Genomic DNA, 17,276 nt, shown 5'->3' on the forward strand with positions numbered 1-17,276 from the left:
AATTCCATCGAGTCCAAACTAACTTCAACAGAGACTCAACTTCATAATATTGCTTTCTGTTGAAAAGTTGATTTCAATGAGCATAAATAAGATGATCTCATGAAGAATTTAAAGCCATGGTTCCATTCAACAGGAAAATGTCGTTCTAAAAGCTCTTGTAATTGATACTATTGCAAAAAAAAAAAAAAAAAAAAATTACACTTAAAAATTCTGATATTTCTACTATGTCTTACCGTTTTTTTTTTTTTTTTACTATGTCTTGCCCTTTCCCAGCCTGCACCCACATTACCAAAATCCTGGCGCCGCCTACACCCTTATATCTCTCTACTGACACCAGAAGTAGCAGAAATGAACTATACTTCTGGTTTTAATATTAATTAAGGAAATGTATTATGCCACACAAACAGAACTCCTTCACGTAGTGTACATGTGCCACTGTTACTTATTTAATGTTGATCCCATACAGTAAGAACAGTAAGATATAGCGAAAAATTGCTTTTTGTATGAATTTAATGTTCCAAAAATCTATACTAAGTGCTCCCTTAGCCTTCTATGGAAACGCAAGTAGTATATTTAAACCACTTCTTCCGGTTTCAATATTGAATTTCAATGGTTTGTAAAACAGTGTCGGCTTTTGAGGAAAGTCCACGTCACTAAAAGAAATATCATTTTATACCTAGGTACCTACAAAAGAAGAGAAATAGTACACATTTTATCGTTACAAGCTGTATATAAAACTTTGTTTTACGTTCTCTTTTCTTAGTTTGTACCAGTGTGAAGTCCCTCACTCAAGAGCCGCCTCTGGTTGGAAATTTGTTGTAGTTTTACAATGTGAAATGAAATTCGTGGATTGTCAATGAAAGAGAATTATTATTTAAAAAAAATAGTGGAATGAAAAGTGGGAGGAATGGAAGAACACCAGAAAACTCATGAACACGATCTTGTCCACCACAAAGTTGCATATTGTGAAGTCATATCAGGGACTCCTCGCACTATCACTGTTTATTTCTTTGTATTTTATTTATTTAAGTTTAAGTTTGACACGACAGGGACATTTTCCACTTCATGGTGAGTATTACGTGAAATATTAAATAATCAAATCCAATAGGAATACGAACATACAAAGTTCGAGGACAGTTCTTCAGTTGGATTCACCCTCATGATGGATAACGCCTTGCTGTCAGCACTGTCATTTCAGATTTTGCTTGGAATGGGGGTAGGACACAAAATTCTCCACTGACACAAGAGTTTCATGTTTGTTTGTTTTTCATTAGTACCTTAGTACACAATTGATTAACAAATCTATTTCTCATATTGCCCACTTTCCTCTCAAAATGACTTTCCTGCTTCCAATCAGAAGCTGAATTTATCAAATCAGTCGGCTATGCCTACTGGTCACCATGTGCCATCGTACCCCCAATTTATAAGAGGAAAAGCCATTTGAAGTGCCATCTCTGTTTACATAGAAATTAAGAGCTAAACGATAAGGAATGGTATGAAACTAAGCTAGTGGATGCAAGTGCGAGTCTGTGGTTAAAGTGGTAAATACTCTCGTGTTTGATACGTCAGCCTAAGGACCAGTTCGGCTCTCATTATGAGTACATTTGGTTTGGATTCCATGTTAAGAAATAGAGTTATGTTTCCTTTAGCCTCAGTGCTGAAAAGTAACATTAAACTGCAAACAAAACAAAATTAAACTCTGATTTTACTACAGTATATAAGGGACAAATTTCTTCTCGATGCTAACAACCCTACAAAACTTTCAAATTAGGATACAGTATGTAGGTATAAGAGCTAACATGAGAAGAAAAACATAAAAGCTATGAAATATTTATTGCTCTATTTGTATTTCTTAATAGGTTCGAAAACACATAGCTTACACAGTGGTGCCCACCCCCCTCATGTCCATGACGCATCCCCCTCAATTGTCTATCCGTAGGTGTTCTTCCATGAAAAAAAAACTTTTCGATTAATTTTTACACCCTCTCAAGCATATTTATATAGATTTTACCCGCCCCCCCCAAATATTTCAATGATGCAGTTTGCGTCATAGCCCCCCTTTGTGGGCACCCCTGGCTCACATCGAATCGAAAACCATACAGCGACGCAAGTACGCTAGTTGTCGCCTAGGGCAAGAGCTCGCCTTAGCGCCCCCTGACCAACCAAACCAAAACGCTCCCCCAAATATTTGTCCAATTTTGTGCTCTCCCAATCCGGCGCCCACGCACAACCCGTAGTTACGTCACTGAAAGCGTAGCTAAATATAGGTTTGTTAAGCACACAGAATTTCTGATTTCTTAGTATGCATGCAGAGACCCCGCATAAGTTTTTCAAGGGACGAGGGAGATTGGAGGAGGACGAAACACAAGTGGCATCGTGAATAGATATACACCTTGGTCAGGCACGTAGCCAGGATTTCGTAATAGGGGTGGGGGTCCGTGACGAAATACTGTGGTTATCACACCAGGGACTCGATCATTCTAAACTATTTTACTGGCAACATATATTGCTTCGTTTAGCCAGGGTTTTGTAATGGGGGGGGGGGGGGCGTGATATGAAATAGTGTGGTTACACACAAGGGGCTCGATAAGTCTAAACTATTTTACTGACAACATACCCCTATTGATTTGTTAGGACAATAAAATTAGGATAAATCTCGAGTAAAAAAATATTTAAAAAGTATTGAAAAGATATAGTCTTCCGAGGTTATTCGAACTCGGTTCTTCTTGTCTTTCTTTTTTCTTTTTCTTATCATTGTTTAATGACATCAAAGGTAGCAACAGGATCTCTTTCGCCTGTAAAGACATCCTATAAAATTGATTAGTACCGGTATTGCCGCGAAATTGAAAATTTCTTTAACAAGTGTTAGTGAAAACTGTATTGCCAGGCTCATATTATTGGTGATTGTGGGCATTTCTTAAGTTCCACCTGGGAGTCTAGCTGATCGAATCGGTTTATCGATCATTATTTGTAGTCCATAAGGATTAGCATGGAGCTAGATGGAATTCGGAATGCTCCGTTACAATAGTATCCATTTTTAACTTTAACCCTCCCCGTTTCCTCCACACAAAGCTCCTCATAAGAACGAGTAACAAAACGCTTGTTGTAGCTTTATATTTTTAATGCTGATTCTTCTTTTTCTTTCATCCTTCCTTAATTTTTTTACATTTCTGGTTCCGAAGGGGGAGTCCGGACCCCTCGGACTCGCCCCTTGGCTACGTGCCTTCTTTGATGCGCATGTCCGCACGATAATTCATGGGAAATGACTGTGTTAACTACAGTAAACAGTGTAGTACGCAGTTCCGGGTCCGGGTAAGAGTAAACAGGGTCTGGGTTTTAATCCTCCCTTGAGCAAGATATTATATATATATATAAAAAAATAAACATTTACCCAGTGGCGGATCCAGGGGGCGATCGCCCTTCCTCCCAGAAGAGGTAACTTTCTTATTTTCTTATATAAATAAAACCCATCCCAGAGTTTGGTGTTCGTAGCTTTAAGTAGCATTATTACAGCCCACCGCCCCCCAGAAGTCTGTCCTGGATCCGCCCCTGCATTTACCACATTAAAATATGCATACAAACAACTAAATTATATGAACTTGGGAGCTTGAAACCTCCCTTGATAATGTGTCTGCGTACGTCACTGACTAGGTATATTGTAATACCATAAAGTGTGAAAGTAAGCAAATTTAATGTGATTTGACGTATTTAGAACAACTGAACCCCCTTCGAAAATCCAGGTAAAGTATTTTTCCTGTCTTGTCCCATTCTGTGGGGGCTATACTTGTAGGTATCATTATTACTATTATTACTAGTAATAGTAGCAAATCTAGATTCTTGTTTTACACTTCATCACAGCAAGTGATATGCTAATATACGAGGGAGGGGCCATCGTTCTCTGTATTTTTTTCTTCACCTTAGAGTTTGCAGGAAGTGTAGTCTGGGGTTTTCTTTATTCTAGGGTTTCTCTTTAAATGCATTTTCCAGGTCTTGTGGAACAGTAGCGGATCTAGATGGTAAAAACTAGGGGGATCAACCAGAACCCAGATTATGATAGGTATATCATGATTTTACTATAAACTTTCAAAAATATATAAATAATAGCTTCAATTATTTTTGTTACTCAAAAACTTGGGGAGCAGAGGCCCCCAGTTCCCAGTTAGATACGCCTTGCTTGTTGACCAATTTTGTATTTACGCTAATTGCTTGAATTTTTTCCATTAAAAAAAAATCTGTTGGTTTGTAATATGTGCTCTTATGTTAATTTACTAAACATAGCTTTTCTTTTTCTTTACTGCTTTTCTTTACTATTCCTCTTTGATTTTTTTTACTTTATAGTTTATTTAAAAACAAAAATGATAAACCTGCAGAAGGATGTGTAAAAAAGTAACCAATTATATAAGATTTACTTACTAGTTTGCAGCACTGAAAAACCTGTGGTAATATTTGCTATTGCCACAAGGTGGCAGCACATGTTGGAAATCAAGTGTGTTGATGTAGCGTCTGCTATAATGTGATTTGCTGGTGTTTGCGGTTGTTCCGTGTAGCTTCGTACTTCAAGTTGGATTCAATCGAGCGAAGGGTGCGCGCGTAAGATTTCACGTGGAGTGTTTATAAAGTGTTGTTTTAAGTGACATATCAAGTGTATTTACAAAAGTTATACGAACAGGTTGTGGTGTTTTGTGTACTCAAATAGTGCGGTTACCGTATACTCATAGTGAAACTTGGTGTTATTTTAGTTAACTTTATGGTTCTAAAACCAGCGCGTTTTGGTAATAACTTTTACCGTGGATGGTAATTAAAATCCTGGTAAGTTAAAACTTTTGTTTATCTTATGGATATGTCTTTTTGTCGAAATAACCTGTACAGCTTCGTAAGATTGGACGTATTGAAATTAATATGCAGTGATACTACAATTGTCCGGATTATTAAGTTTTGGATGTAATTCAGATAATTGGGGAATTTATACAAAATTAAAATAATATCGAAAACAGCTTTTACTTCATAAAAAAGTATGCCTAAAGTATGTTGGGAATAACTACACTTTGCTACAAACAATTTTAAAAATACAAAAAAATTACAATCAAATATAAATTTTAATGGTTTAAATAGGAACATCAATGAACGGGTATTTTTAGGGACTTATATGTGTTCAAATTTTAATGTTTTTTAATGTATCTTTATTATTATTATTATTATTATTTCCTGATATCCATCCGGATATTTGACGATCTGGATGACTAATTCAGGTAATTGGAGATATACTGTAGTTTGAACAAATTATTTTTTATCAGAGGAAATCGAACCCATGGCCTTCCAATAAATAAGGTTACCGTGCCTTTTTTATGGAGTAAAACACAAGTTTTTTTAAAAAAGCATTTCATTTGTAGGCCTAATAAATTTTGAATACATTTTCCATTCCTCATAACAATACTTAACTAATAATTGTTTTGAATAGGTTTGCTTTCGTTTTAACGTATTTATTTATTAAAATAATCCTAATTATTTCTAATAAGTTCTGATTAATTATTCACAACCGTCAGGGAGGCGATCGGGGCAATCCCCCCCAGAAGAGGAAACTTTCTTATATATATAGGTAAAACCCATCCCAGAGTTTGGAGCTCTTAAAAGTAGCTCTAAGTAGCAGTATTACAACCCCCCCCCCCAAGAAGTCCATCCTGGATCCTCCCCTGATAACCGTCCACCACATTATTTTCAGTCCACATTGCAGAAAACCTGCAGAGTTGTAGGTTTCAGCGTAGATGGTTCCCATCCGGTGTCAGAATTTTTAGTTTGTCATTATGCTATTCAGTAATTAGTTACAATTAATCTTGAGATAAGCTGTACGAGTCAACGCCTCTAACCACAGCAACGATGCTCAATACTATCACAGAGAAATAACTTAAGAAAATAGTATGTTATTTTCTCTGTGATACTACACACAGTCTATGCTTTATGGAAGCTTTGCAGGTCAACAGTGTTTTAATTTAAAAGATCAATTGTGTCGCGAAGTCGAAAGCATTCACTAAAGTCTATTGTCAGTCAAAAAGATTGGGAACCGTGGACATAGAATACAGGGTGGCCCAAAAGTAGGTATACAGTCCCGTCCCATATTTTATACATTTCTTATTGTTATCAAACAGGTGAACCTAGTTTCTTATATATTTGTTCTTAACTTTTTTTTAACTTATAACTTAAGCCCGGAACAGTCGAAACAAATAAATCCATACGCTAGAATATTATACTTGATCAGTGCAGAGGCATATATCTACTTTTGTGCCACCCAGGGATAATCTGCCTTGATATGCGTATCATCACGTCTCGCGTCTTGGGGGAAGGCTAGGAATGAGTGGAATTGTTTTATTTCATAATTACAGTTAAAAAAAAAATCATCACAAAGTTTGCAATCTTGGATTTAACTTGGGTCCTTCGCATTATTGTGATCTGTAGGTTGAAGGATATAGATATGTAATGAATGTGTATAATTATGGAAAAATTGGTGGAATGAGAATATGGAAGAAAATTTACAGATACGGATTTGTACTAGAAGCTCATAAATTGTGGGATCGAACGAGGAATCTTCACACCAGAACTGAGCGCCCTACCATTGATTCCGCTTTCGGTGTGCGAGCTTGTCTAGTTTGTGTCCAATGGCGCCGATTTCTCTGTAAATTTGAGGGGGGGGTCATTCAGATGCAGAAGGTATATATATGAAGATTTTAAGACAAATTGCACTCAAATTATGCCAAATATTGTATATTCACAAATACAATAGAGGGGCCCACATATGCTTTGGGGGCCCGGGCCCCTTCGACCCCCAGGATCGGCACCCTTGTTCATGTCCCCGTTAAGCTGTAGATTCACGCCCGGTATTAGCCTCAATGCTGAAAGGGACGCTAATCACCACCGCTCATAGGTACCGGTCATGGGGAGACCGAGAGGGCCTGTTCCACCCAATAGATAGGGCCTATGCTTGGGAGCCAGGTTCTAGGTATCTTTACTTGGATATCTGACAACGCAACACATATCGAACGAGGCTTCTCGAGTCATGCAGAAATTGGTGCCGTTGCTCGTACTATGGACCAAAGAAGACATGAAAAGTATTATTTTTATTGTGGACCCGCGTAGCGTGTCTCTAGCGGTCCCAAGTTCGACTCCCGGTAGGGGCACTCGGCCGAAAAAGTGTAAAAAGCTCTTTCAGGCTAGCCATCCTGAATAGGGTTTACCTGGATTTCCTTATTCCCACCATTCAAATGCCGGGGTGATACCTAACAAACAGCCCGGGGTCTGTCTCCCCAGTTTTTTGAGCGACAATTTTTGGATGTTTATAGTGAGCTTTGCCTTTTATTGTATTGGAAAATCTTTGAAACATTAAATATAGTTTCAGTTGTAATTTTTCTGTTATGCAGTGTGTAAAACAATACGTGAGGTCTACAATGTCAACGTCCAATCTTGAAGTATAGCCAAGTAATTAATTACATTAGTCATTAAAAATCTCTTGTAAAAACGCTCCAACCATTTTTTAAATAATGAACAAATAGCATAACCACAATATTTTGAACATAGGCAGCTTACTTATTGTTAAAAATAGTGTAAAAGTGTGTGTGCGAGTATTATTTCGGATTTATTAGTGCGGGCTGCTTTATTTAACTGGTTTATGCGAGCGTTTTCCGTAACAACAATACATACGGTATGCAAATCCAGCATAGTTGTCATTGTTGCTTACTATAACGTCGGTGCGCAAAAACGAACTCAACAATACAGATTTGAAAAGAAAAATAGAATTACCGACACGCTTCGGTAATTACGCACTAAATTCATGGTGTAGCTATTCTCTTTCTTTCTCTCGTTTGCATCTTTTGGTTTTTTTTGCCACATTTGGGTTCTTTGTGTTAGCATCAATTTTCGATGATAGGGGAGCGTAGCTTTCACTACTTTCTGAATTGCTAGATAAGGCTGACATTTTCGGGAATTCTTTCTGACTTTCGTAACTGTTTGCAATGAGTTTGGGGTTCAACAAGTGAACATAGGCGTAACAAGAAGGGGCGAGACCCCCGTGTATCGCTGTTGTTCCCCCTGGGATACCACAGGCTGATACTTTAGTAGGACCAGGAGTGAGAGACCATACTCTTCCCACCAAAATATCGTAAGTCACGCCAATGCAAGCGAGGTGTGGGTGAGTGGTTCGAGTTTGCGTTTCGTATTCAAGAATTTCCGGGGTTGATTCCCAATGTTGGTCATTGTGATGTGTATTCCCTCTGTCTGATCATCCCGCAAACCAATGTTGTTTTCTTCTTTTAATTCATTTTCCATTTGGACCTTATTTGTTAGCGTTACCTTAGCGACAGCATGACTTATTCTCAAAGTTAAAAAAAAAAAAAAATAATAATAATAAGAAGAAAACAGACTGACATAATTTATTATCAATCTCGAGATTTTTGCAATGTTAGGAACATATTGACATATATTTAAAATTGGCTAAGATACAGTAGAGTAAATGCAGTAATCATATTTAACCCGCCGTAGCACGCGCCGCGGATCCATATTCCGCGGATAGAGACATTTTAGTTTTCTTAGAGCTGTTAAAAAGAGTTTGTGTTGTAAAATATACGTGGGCGATTGTCAAAAACATCGCAAAGAAAATATTAATACAATTTAATATCGCTTGAAAACAAAATACACATTAAAATAAGATATAGGTCTATAAATAAATATTGCGGAGTGAGACTCTGCGCGCGTGCCTTGATGCTGCAATTGACTACGCGGGCTATGGAGGGTTTAAATCGGTTCATGAACCGTGTCGAAAATGTCGAATTTCGTCGGCAAGCTCTTTCACTCGGAGACTAGTCTTTTATACATAAACTAGCAACATTTATCGGGTTGCTGCGAGCAGTGTTTTACGCTCTTCGTTCTGCACTTTTCAGATTCGTCTAAATTCGAAGTCTTGCACGAAGTTCGAACAACTCATTTGGACATCTTGGTAATCCATCAACACACTGGCTTCTCTGGCATATGAAATTTGGGGGGACATAAAAAAAAAACAGTGATTTAAATGGTACTACCCGGCCCAACTTATTATCTCTGATTCCATTTGTTACCATACCTTCACAAACTCCCTACATTATATCAAGAACTCTGTTATAATGGTTCCGTAGCCTGAATATTATATTTAAAATAAATATAATTATTATTATTTATGTTATTCTGTGGTTTGTAAATAAATTAAATTAGAATAAAATATTTTATATTTTGTACTTGAAAATATTATGAGGGAAGCGTACCCCTCGTCCCCCCCCCGCCAGAGACGCCCATGCACCAACACCCAGTTTTCTTCCATTCTACAGTGTATCAAACATCTGAAACGCGTGCTCAATTGTGGAAAGTCCAAACTCTAAATTTCGTCATTTAAAAATATGACACCTTGTATATCCAACTTTTCCGATTTTGAGTTTTTGGCATAAGCCCGATGAAAAGAAATATAACCCACGTTGAACCAATCCCTCGTACGTCACAAGACATCAATTGCTGAGAGAAACAATCGATTATAGTGTTTTCTTGCGTATCGATTGTTCGAAACTTTCGGTGATGCCCAGGGGCGAATCCAGGACCGACTTCTGGGGGGGGGGCGGTGGGTTGTCATAATGCTAGTTTTAAGGGCTCCAAACTTTGGGATGGGTTATATATATATATATATATATATATATATATATATATATATATATATATATATATATATATATATATATAAAATAAGAAAGTTTCCTCTTCTGGGGGGCAATGGCCCCTCCCCTGGATCCGCCCCTGGTGATACCTCGTATGTCCGTGAGTTCAATATGTTGTAGCCATTTGTGTTGTGATGAGAGCACCTGTGATAGCATTTCTTTTAAAAGGATAACGCACTTTTTAGAAGGTATGAGATATTGATATTGCGAATGGGTGTAGTAAAGGTTTTCTTCTTTTTTTTTTTCGTTTGGTGAGAAATTAACAAATTAGACATACGAGGTTTCACATTTTAAAAGACGATTTGATATATCTCGTCCGACTTTTAATCAGACGGACGAATACCGGATAGATGTGAACCCGGGCTAGAGGATTCAGAGAGAGGTGAACGTCTTATTGCAATAATTGCAACCTCCACCCTTTCTTCCCCCCTACATTTTTCTTCCTTTGTAAGGAAGAAATCTGAAACCTGTATTTGTTTTACATGAAAAGTCTAGATACCAAAATTCATGCCTTGCAACATAAGGGATTCCGAGATATGAACATCTTATTATAAACTGTTTTGAACCCTCGTCTCTCCTTTCACGTCGAATTAAAAAAAAAAAATCCTTCCGTAATGGTACCTAACATTACAAAGTCTGTGTAATGTTCAAATTTCAAGAGGCGTCGATCATTGTCAGGACTTTTTTCTTTCGTATTATTATTATTATTATTATTATTAATAATATTAATTTTAGATTTGAGCCTGGAAATATTTTTTTCCACGTTTCTCGATCTTCAGCTTCCTCTTTTAACTCCCAATACAGTAGAGCACCGATTATCCGAACGTCGGTCAATCGAACGACCGCTTAACCGAACTGTGTACTCGCTCGCACCTGTTACTCTCCCACCCTACCGTCCATCATGCCCCTCACTCCCAAACCAAGTTTCCCACAGTAGTCGCCGCACTGAGCCACCGCTGGCGGAACATTGCTTCTAATGGGGCCTTCATAAGGCGCTGCTGACCGGCCAAGCCGCCAGTCGCTGTGTTTCAACTAGTGGTGGGCACAAAAACCGGTTTTTCGGTTTTCAAAAGAACCGAAACCGGTTTCTAAAAAAATTCTACAAACCAGTTTCGGTTTTCTACAAACCAGTTCGGTTTTTCACCGAAACCGGTTTCGGTTTTCTTCAAAACCGATTCCGTTTTTTTTTCCAAAATTTGTTCTATTTCTGACTAGAATGTTGTTTCGTTGTTCTCCGGAAACCGAATCCATTTCCACAGAAATAGTTTTATGTGTTTTCGAGAAGTTTGGAGAAAACCGAAACCGGTTTCGGTGAAAAAACCGAACCGGTTTTGGAGAAACCGGTTTTCGGTTTTTATAAAAACCGGTTTTGCCCATCCCTAGTTTCAACAATCAGCACACTTCTGTCGGTTTGGCACTGGCTGTAGAAGTACAGTCCAGTACAGTGCAGTACAGTACAGTACAGTACAGTACAGTACAGTTCGATTATCCGAACAAACCAGTTTTCCGAACATCCATGTCCCCCAATTACTTCGGATAATCGACGCTCTACTGTATTGTCTTCTATGTTTCAAATCATCGATCAGTTGTCTTCTTTCTATTCCTCGCTTTCCTTCTATGGCTGTATGAAGAAGAATATTTCTTCGCAGGATGTGCCCAATGCAATTGTCTTCTTTCATATGTGGAGATAAATTGGATAATGGATTTTTGTATAAGACTGTTCAGTCTTCTCTCGTGTGAATAGTTATGATTTTTTTTTTTTTTTTTTAAATTTCTCCTAAGTATGTTACATGTTCCCGTGAATCCTGTTGGTTAGCGTGTAGCATTTCAAGGATTGCCCCGGAAGATAATTCCTCCTGGTGCAGCGGAATTTCTTCCCCCATACATCTGTTCATTCTCAATGTAAATTAATAACGCTATTGCCTTTGGAGCGAGCGGTCCCGGGTTCGATTCCTGGTGAGGGCACTCGGTCGAAAAAGTGTAAAAACGCTTTTTAAGGTCAGCCACCCTGAATGAGGTTTTCCTCATTCACGCCAGGCAAATGCTGGGATTGTACCTAACTTATAGGTCCCAGGCCGCTTCCTTCCCCCATTCTTTCCCCGGATTGTGTGCTCACCGAGGGACGTCATCCCTCAAAACGTGAAGGGCTAAATAGCCTTAGATATCGAAAGCCCAGAAATCTAAATCCTAAGTCAATGTAAGTTAACAGTATTTTCGCTTTTCAGCCGCCCCCCTTTCTCTTGTTTACTATTCCCGGGGGTAAGGGGAGGTCTTTTGACACCCCCATTACTTGTTTGTTTATTGGAGTTTAGTGTGCTTCTTCAATACCGACCCTATATGAGATGTGAACGGTGAACCTTCAGTTTGAGGTGGAATTTCAAACCACATTGATGTCCCGCCGTAAATCTAACCCGATACTATGTGCACCAAAGGCACACGTGCTATAGTCAGACCAGCGAGGAGGATGAAGCTGAAACTACCACTTTTAGCACGCATGTTCAAGGTACAGTTTTCGCGGCTAGGAGTGGTGATTTTAAGATCCGCATGATGCATAGGCCTAATTCATTTGAAAAGGGAGAAAAAGTAATTTTGCTTCTCTTTTTGGAGACTAGAAACTCTGTAGTTTTGGTTACCGAATAGACGATAGGCAGGGTCTTCAATGGCGTTAAATTTCAAATAATTTTGACAGTTTGATAAGTCAGCTAAGAGTTGCGCTTTCGGGCGGAGTGCTGGGACATAGCAGGGGCAGGTTGTCTTTTTATGAATCTAATAGAACTACGGTTGATGCTGTTTGACGACTCCCCTTTACTTATTCTTTGTGAAGATCAAGGGTTGTAGGCTTTTCTTGTTCCTGAATTCTTCACGAGCAACAGCGTATGTAGATTCAAGAGAAAAGAATAAAGAACTCCCCGAGAGCAGCAGGATGCAAACATTGACCTTGCTTGTCTTTACATATTCCAATCTTTCCCCCCCCCCCCCCCGTTTCTGGCTTTGTGCTCTGTTGGGGGAGCTTTTTTGTTTTTCACAAGGGAGTTTAAGCTTGCTCGAGGCGAAGAAAACAAATTGTGTGTCTTGCTTGCAATGTCACTTACAGGCTTTTCAAGGTGATTTGAGTTCTTGTTCCAAGGGAGAGGAAGCTCTCGCTTGCTCCTCGGGAGTGCTATTTCTGCTATAAATTTCAAAAAGCAAATGTAAACATGCACTCCTCCGTTTTTGACAGAAAACGCCTCCTCCGTCTTTAGATATGCAGAAGTTTGTGATTTCTTGATTTCGGCGCGACCTAGTTAAATATTTTAATATGAATTCAAAATCTCTTTGATCTTGCGATTGTGTAAACTCTGTGTGCTTTTGGTGCTGGGTTCGGATCCAGATGGAGATGTTTTGAATAATTCCGGTTTCCTTCTTTAGTTTTCACAATTTTATCCTCCCCAGGTTGTGGATTAATGTTTCATGATGTGTCAACGTTAAAACAGTGGCGCCGCCTTAAGTAGTTCACAAGAGCACGTGAACCACCAAATATTGTGCATTATTTATTGTTCCTTAAGATATTTAATGATATTTAGAGTATTATCTTATAGTGTCGTTTCTTTCTTTTATTTTATTTCCTGTAACATTACAGTTATCAGAAGTTTTGTTTAAATTTTAAATAGATTGCTTGCTTGTACATTTGCGTATATGCATGCCATCATTTTTGCCGTTTCCTCTCACTTTCTCATTCCACCAATTCTTCCATAATCGTTCACTTGCTTTAATCATCGTCTTCCTTAGCCTAATAGGCATATTCGTAAGACGTTAAACTCGAAGATTTCGTTTTCCATCGTTACACCGTGTTCACAACAGCTGCGGGCGTGATGGGCTACTCTGTGTTGTGCAGAAGGAAGGCGGAGGCAGCGAGCGGAGGAACTGCAGTCTCCCAACGTTCAAGTTCAAAGTAAGATTTGAACGTACAGTGTTGACAGTTGCTGTTTCTTTGTTTCCAGTAAGGTGACACTTAAACAAAATCTACCCTGTGAACTACCGAAAAATTATGTCACGAAACGTCACTGCGTTTAAATGTTGATTTTAATAGCAATGCGTCAGTGCTAGGACTGTATTATCGTTGGTAGATATAATATATTAGTTAAAGGTTTATTCTTGTACATATACAATACATAATTAAATAAGCTATCTATTCCAGCAGAAAGAAAACTGTCTGTTACGATAATACTGTCACTATTATTCCTGATCTGCTCCCACCCACCTGTTTACCCTCACTGACCTTGAAAGCACTTGGAGTTACTGCGGTGTTGCATTTAGCGTACCCTTCCTGAGCTTCCCCAATCAGCTGTACAGCTTTGTCCTATTTGGCGCGAATTGACAACAGCCTAGTGCTTTCAAAAACATAAAGTCATTAGCAGCCAATGACAGACACGCTGTCTTCTGCTTTAGACGATACTGCTAAATGGTTGGAGGTCGGTTCATACCGTGACACAACTTTTATCAGTGGCAGAGGATTATGGGGATTAGGTTTCTGGGCTTTCGACATCTATGACTATGTTAGTCCGTCACGTATGAGGGATGTCCCTTGGCGATTACACTATCCGAGGAAAAGGAAGGAAGAAAGGGAGCGGCATGGGACTTGTATGTTAGGTACCAGCTCAGCATTTGCCTGGTGTGAAAAGTGTGGCTGGCCTGCAAAAGCTTTTACACTTTTACGACCGTGTGCTCCCACAAGAAATTGAATCTGGGACCGCTCGTACTAAAGGCGAGTGTGTTAGCGACTGTGCTACACAGGCACTGGCGCAAATCTCGGGATGATGAGTGGGACATGTCCCATCCAATCTTGGAACTGTGGAGACCGTCCCGCAATAATTCGATTTGATTTTTTTTAAAATGTGATTTGTGTCCGATTGCCACAAAAGAAAGTGAGATGAAATTGATGTCCCCCAGAATAGACTGGAATAGTGATGTCATTTCCTTCCCGTTACCATGGTGATCGCCATGTTTTTTTCTATACAAACGTGTGAAGCTAATGGAACTAAAGAGCTTATTTCTAAAAGTTCCACATCCCTAAGCAATACGGTAGAAATCGAATAGTTAATGTAAGCACGATTATCATGTAATCCACCATAGAAAGCAATTATACGCAATATAAACTCCCTAACGTGTAGATTGACAAACTGTCGGCACAGAGAAAGGTGTAAAAATATATGATTTTTTGAAAAAGAAAAAAAAAGTCTTTTAGAATAATGTTAATTTTTTTGGGGATTTACACCTCTAATGTCTACTCTTTATAATGGGAGTGCACAATATTATTTCTAAGTATACATTTCAAAAGAAAGAAAAGGCTAGCCTTTAGAAATATTCAATCCAGACCATCAGTGGATATAGGTAACATCTTTTCTTATATTCTCTATCAACTTTTTTTTTTAAGCATTTAGAAAACGTACAATAATTACACATCCAATTATGAATGGTTCAGTATATATTTTAAACAACTGTTAAACAATAATCCTCTTCAAATTTGCAATAGTATATCATACTCAAATTATTGAATGAAAAATTTTCCGGAATTATTTAAAGTTAATATTTTATTATGAATAGGTTGAGTACACTTTAAGGTTTAATTTAACCTGAAAAATAAAGAAGCTCTCAAAATATACGATATCAGAGGGAAAATTTCACCAGACATGTGAACTCGCTGATTTCAGTTTCAATGCTTGTCATGCACGTAACATTATTTAACATATTTCTTTTCTAATTACTTTTTCTAACCTTTTTTTCAGTTTCAATCATTAGAAATATTTAAAAAGAAACATAAGTATTTGTTCCATTCTAATGATTGCAGTTCCGAAATATTTCATTACCGTTTTCGTTTTGCACATAGAGGGGGGCGCGGTGGCTCAGTGGTAGAGCGTTCACCTCCGGTGCCTGGGGTCCCTGGTTCGATCCCAGCTCGCGCCGTGTGGACTTTGTGGTGGACAAACACCGTGCTCGTGGGTTTTCTCGGGGTTCTCCCGTTTCCTCCCACTTTCTTCATTCCACCATTTCACTCATTTCTCATTATCACCGTCTCCTTTAGCCTAACCGGCATAACCGTGGGACGTTAAACTTAAAGATTTCATTTCGTTTTGCACATAGGTTCTTTAGGTATTTAGGCTACTTGTTGTTTAGAAAATAAAATGGCGATCACCATGGTAATGAGAAGGATGTGACGTCACACTATTTCAGTCTATAAACCTCAAATCTGCCCGCCTCCCAATGTTGAAGACAACTGTGCTCCCTGATCCTCCACAGGATTGTTCTCCAATTTCACAGATATTTTGAGCATCGCTTAACAAAAGAAAAAAAATTAAATTAAATTAAAATAATATAAAGAGAGAGAGAGAGAGAGAGAGAGAGAGAGGAAAAATAAAAAGGAAATGGTCTTACTTGTCCCCCCCAATGTTGAAGACAGATTTGCACCGCTGTACAGGGGCCACATATATAGTGGCAATCAAAACGACTTTTTATCACCGTAAATTTTTTATTTTTTGGGACTGTTATGAAAATTTACCCTCAAGTATCTCATTTTGTCCAGCACAATGGAATCTATCAGTTAGTGTATATTGATGGTATATTGCGATGGCGCAGTGGTAGAGCGCTTACCTCTGATGCGTGAGGTCCGTGGTTCAATCCCAATTCCCGCAGAGGGGGCTTTGTAGGTGAACAAACACGGTTTGCTCGGTTTTTCTTGTTTCCTCCCACTTTCCTCATTGTACCATTGGGCTTTGTTGTGAACAAACACCGTGTGTTTCGGTTTAACCGTTCTTCCATTTTCTTCATTACATAATTATCGTTCATCTCAGTGTTAAGAATCTTCCTTAACCTCTCTGTTGAACTCAAAATGAAAGAATCAGTAACGAAAGTGAGGAAGGAAGTCGACCAGGGTCTTTATTTAAAGGTAACATTCCGGCATTTCCGTGGTTGAATAGAAAGAAAAACCTCAATCAGAATTAACAGTTAACCAGCTCGGGTCTCGGACCTCTCCATTTGAGGCAGAAACCCTAACTACTGGCCTACGCTCGCTCGATTAATGTATAAAACACAGAATATTAACACGTGCAATCAGTGAGTCGAGTTCGAGTTGTGACGACGTTAAAATAATTTGTAACTTCACATACATTCACGTATGCGAATATCCTTAGAATATGCAGAATATGTTTTCAGAACCTTCAGAATATATGTTTTCATATGCGCATTGCATTTTTAAAAATTACTGGCATTAATAATGAGTGTTGTTCACCACAACATTACAATATCCGTTATTGAACTGGGAATTCATCTTACCACGCAAGGACCACTTCTACCAATGCATTTAAATTCTAACAATCATTAGATATGCGTATTATTATTGATTAGATATGTGTGGACAACGAAGGGATGAATTTGAATTGCATGCATATTATTAGTATTAAGATACAAGTTCAGCCCGGTTTGTAATAGAAAGCAACAATTGTTGTCCTTTTTCCTAGAAAATATTGAGTGGCCAAGATATATTCATACTTAAGGCCTGTGACAAAAATCTTGGCATTT

At 38.4% G+C, this 17,276-nt stretch overlaps 1 protein-coding gene across 1 annotated transcript in view; it reads left to right on the plus strand.

Moving 5' to 3' along the window:
* The first annotated feature begins 4,512 nt into the window (after positions 1-4,512).
* The window catches only part of LOC145662383 (uncharacterized), a 302,785-nt gene continuing 290,021 nt past the window's right edge, over positions 4,513-17,276 (plus strand). Inside the window, exon 1 of the mRNA XM_081727903.1 lies at positions 4,513-4,809. The gene's annotated coding sequence lies outside the window, so the exon portion shown is untranslated. The remainder of the gene's footprint in view (positions 4,810-17,276) is intronic.

The sequence above is a fragment of the Thermobia domestica genome, chromosome 10 (genome assembly GCF_964235325.1).
Source record: "Thermobia domestica chromosome 10, izTheDome1.hap1.1, whole genome shotgun sequence".
NCBI classification, from domain to species: domain Eukaryota; kingdom Metazoa; phylum Arthropoda; class Insecta; order Zygentoma; family Lepismatidae; genus Thermobia; species Thermobia domestica.